This window comes from Ceratina calcarata, unplaced genomic scaffold, assembly GCF_001652005.2.
Source record: "Ceratina calcarata isolate Rehan_Ccalc_2016 unplaced genomic scaffold, ASM165200v1 scaffold579.2, whole genome shotgun sequence".
Classification (NCBI taxonomy): domain Eukaryota; kingdom Metazoa; phylum Arthropoda; class Insecta; order Hymenoptera; family Apidae; genus Ceratina; species Ceratina calcarata.
This window is the reverse complement of record NW_017177008.1, coordinates 60961-65064: the sequence shown is the minus strand read 5'-3', so window position 1 is coordinate 65064 and position 4104 is coordinate 60961. Positions and strand designations below refer to the sequence as shown.

The 4104-nt window shown below is 40.6% G+C and overlaps 1 protein-coding gene across 1 annotated transcript in view; it reads left to right on the top strand.

Annotated features, from left to right (window-relative positions):
* Positions 1 to 566: 566 nt before the first annotated feature.
* The window catches only part of Hr39 (nuclear hormone receptor FTZ-F1 beta), a 19120-nt gene continuing 15582 nt past the window's right edge, over positions 567 to 4104 (top strand). Inside the window, exon 1 of the mRNA XM_018032499.2 lies at positions 567 to 1250. The gene's annotated coding sequence lies outside the window, so the exon portion shown is untranslated. The remainder of the gene's footprint in view (positions 1251 to 4104) is intronic.

Sequence of the window (4104 nt, the reverse complement as noted above, 5' to 3'; positions counted from 1 at the left end):
AATATCCACGTTTGTTTCTAACGTTTCTTATTCAATTATTACTTAGTACGTACAAGTCATTTCATATTTTCGTTTTTTTTTTTAATTAATGATGAAATGATCTAATAGACTTCTACTTAAATAAATTTAATTTTAATTTATATTTACGAAAAGTAATTAAAGCTATAAATTGAAGAAGTTGAAACAAGTAATTTTTTGTTAATTCACTCTGATGCTCCCTTTCCTTCAGTACACAGTAAAGGGTAAATAATATTAGTACAAAGAAAAGCAATATTATTATTATCACTATCCAGAGTTAATAACAATACTTGATCGTATGTGACAATGACAATTTTAAGTTTGAGCATGTAAAATGTCAAATTATTATACAAAATACATAATACAGTCTTAAATATATAATACCTCTAAGCCAGAATATACAGCACTAATAGTGTAATAAAATAATATAGTTTGGCTAACCTACAATTACCGAGTAGACTAGGATTTACAAATTACGTGAATTTACTCTTTCGTGCACACTAAAAACGTTGTAAATCCATGACGTATTGCACGCAGTATTTTACATGTCATTTTGTGTGTACAATACTTCAGTATTTTACACGCACAACTATATCGTAAGTCGTAAGTCGTAAACCCAACTCTGTCACAAACGTCACAAACTGATCTACCATGCTCGCGGGGCCACGTCCTATATATTACATACGTTCGAATAGACGCACGGGCACGTCGTCCATCTGGTGGCGATGCACTGTACCGTCAGCGTTGGTCCCGAGTGCGAGCGTAGAAAGAGAAAGAGAAAGAATGACACAGACACAGGTACGAGGACGAGGTTGTGGTGTGAGGTTTGAGGTAGCCACCGCCACCAGTCAACAGCGGAGACGGAGACGGAGAGTCCGAGGTAGCCCCGTGCCTGTAGCTGCCCGTGGCTCGTTGTAACTCGTTGTAACGTGACGCGAAGGTGTGCCAAGCTCTTTCGGTTGCCTGTTACTTCGTCCGAAGACGCCCGATCGCACGTCTACCCGTGGTGTCGCGTATGGAAAAGAAGTGTCGGTAGCAGTGTTGTGTGATCTATCGGCCTGGCTCGATCCTCGTGTTCCCAGTGCCCCAAAAAACTGTACCAGTCGAGCTGAACTTGTATCTATTCACCGTGGAAAACTGTCAAAGAGTGCTTCATGTACTAGACACTGCATTTTAAACGCGAACGCTGGACACGATCGTCGTCGCGGTCGCTGAGTTGCAGGGAGCATAAGGTAAGGAGATTTACACGGAAGTGCATTGAAAGTTATGGGAAATTTCAAAATCGTTCGGTCGGCTCACTTGGACGTTGCGCGTACAGAGGTTATGTTTCCCGATGACCCCTCGACTCCCTCCTCCTCCTCCTCGCTATCCCCCTTTCCCTTCGTCGTTCTCTTCCTTGCTTCTCTTTTACTCCACTCTTCCCCCCCTTCACCTCCTCTTTTTCTTATTCTCTCTCGTCTCCTTTTTCTTTCGCTCGATTTTTTGTTCACCGTAACTGCTTTTATCATAAAGCAAAAATCGTTCGGACTTTATCGGGCTACGATGAGATTCAACGGCTCTCAATATCGAAGCAGTTCAACGAATTTCAATCGGTGATCGATCGACCGTACAAATATATCTTTCTTTTTCCTCGTCTCTCTCCTTTAGCGTCTCTCCCTTTTGTCTCTCCACGTCCTTCTTCCTCTTTCTTGGCCGCGAAGGCGCTCGACACGCACGCATTCTCTCGCACACCAGCGTGCATTCCGCTTCTTTCCTGCAAGATCGTGTCGTAGTCTTTCTCGTAGTAACGAGTTTCGTAACTTCCCTCGATACAAGAGTCACGAACTATCAGCTGTCAGTATCCCGTGGCTGTACCACCTGTCCGAAAGACGATTCTTTTCTATTTTCATCCCGAGCGACGCGATTTAAACCCCCCGTCGTCGTTCCTTCACCCCTAACTTCCTGGTGGTCATCGTAAATGCGGAAACAGTTGACAAGAATTTTCCCATGATCTCGTCGACGCCGACCACAACGACGCGAAGAACGCGATTATGGACGCGTGTCTATGAACGTGGCGAAGGTAATCGGAGCAACGAGCGAGGCTAACCGAGTTGGACAGTCATGTTGATATTTCGGCGCACAGGCTTTCTGGCTTGACAGCGTGACCGGCCTTGAGCCCCTCCGCGTGCCCCTCTTGCACCCTTCACCTCCATCCCCACGCGATTACACACGCTGCAGATCAGTGCTCCTCAACGCGAGATTCTTGGCTCTTATACCCGGTAGGCCAGGGGATTTTCTTCGATCGCGCGCCAACCTTCTTTCTCCCGTTTACGAGCTGCACACGGACGACGGGCCGAGACGGGACGGGACGTGTCTCGTGCTCTCAACTTCCAACCGAACCCGTTAAGCCGCGGAGACGAGCCATCTCGTCGTTTCTTGCGCGATCTCCTGTGCCCGCTTTGTTAACTTTTTGCCCGGGTTTAACAGTCCGATTAGTTTTTCTTAACGATGATCGCTCGTCGGATTCGATTTTCAACGCCATTATGATATCGCACGGTAGAACTTTCGCATGCAAGAGAAAAGAACCGTACCGTAGCAGCAATTACTTTGTAACCCATGCAATAAACAATTTCATTTCCACTGTCGTCGAACATATATTATAATTTGTTGCACCTGTTTACTTGAATTCAATGAAAGGTAAAACGTGGAGGGTTATAAATATTCGAGGATAAATTCGTATGACCTAAAAGCATTTATTTTCGTCTCTGTAATTAGGTTTAATAAACACTACTGTGTTAAGCACGTAAATAATTTATACACTTGAGCAACATGAGTCATTGCAAGTACGTGTCATTCAATGAAAGATAACGCAAAAAACGAAGATTTCTAAAAATTCATATCGAATAACTAGACAAAGCTAACAATGTTTTCCGAATTCAAAGCTTTATACATGATGTGCTAACGTTTTTGCTTCTATTTCCCAGAAATATTATTTGCACGTGCAAAATCTTATTTCCTAACTGTTTAATCGCCCTACCTATGGTGATAAATGCATTCTCGCCGGCACGTTATCCTAATGTTATCAAATCGAAGGTCAAATGCGGAAGACAAGCTATCTATGATCAAGGAACTTCGAACGAAAGTCTGACATTCTACCTACACGTTATTTCGTAATGGGTTTTAATTAATTTTGATTAATAGCAATCTTGAGTTATCAACGATTTATAATACGATATCCAGGAACTACGAAAACGATACGCGATGACGCAAGAATTACAGTGTAGATCGAATTAACGAAATCCAAGTATTTTCTTTCTTTCCATTTTATGAACGTGTTATTTTGATTATTAAGTTATTACATGCTATTTTTAACACTTTCGTCCTTCCTTTCATTGTACTTTATTACATATTTAATTTCATCTAATTTTTACATCCTTTTTTGGTGCTAAGGATTCTACGATGTAATTTATAGTAAAAACAAAATACCTTACCGCCTAATCTCCCTAAAAACGTCGTATGGTGTGATATTTATTTATTTAATCTGGTGAATGTAATCCACGTAATTCACAGTACAATCTAAAATAATGGAACTTTTATCAGATAAGCAGAAATATCAATTGATCTAACAATTGAATGAAACGTAAAAACATGATATTATGAAACAATTAAGTGTTGTAACCGTCAAGTTAAGTAATTCTAAGTTCGTTTTGTATTTAAATAAATTACTCGTTTAATCTTATAATATTCCGAAGGCCTTGAGGAAGCAAATGATTAAATTAAAAAATGTGAATTAATTTAGTTTTTATGCTACCTTAAATGGACATGGTGATGTGAGAAACATAAATGAAAATAATCAAAGAGAGTAAGAGAAAAATAATAGGACCCGCGAAAAACGCTGACTCGTAGCTTACTGTTACAGGAAAAGAAAAGAAAACGGGATCGAATGGATGGTACGTTAGCCTATAGCGGTATACAGTCAGTTGCAAAAGGCTACGTGCACCTGCTGAACTAAAGAAATTGAAAACAAACATGAATTCTTACACATCAAAGCATCCACATTATTTCGGCACGATTGAAAGCACTAGCAAGTCTTTATATGTATTATTA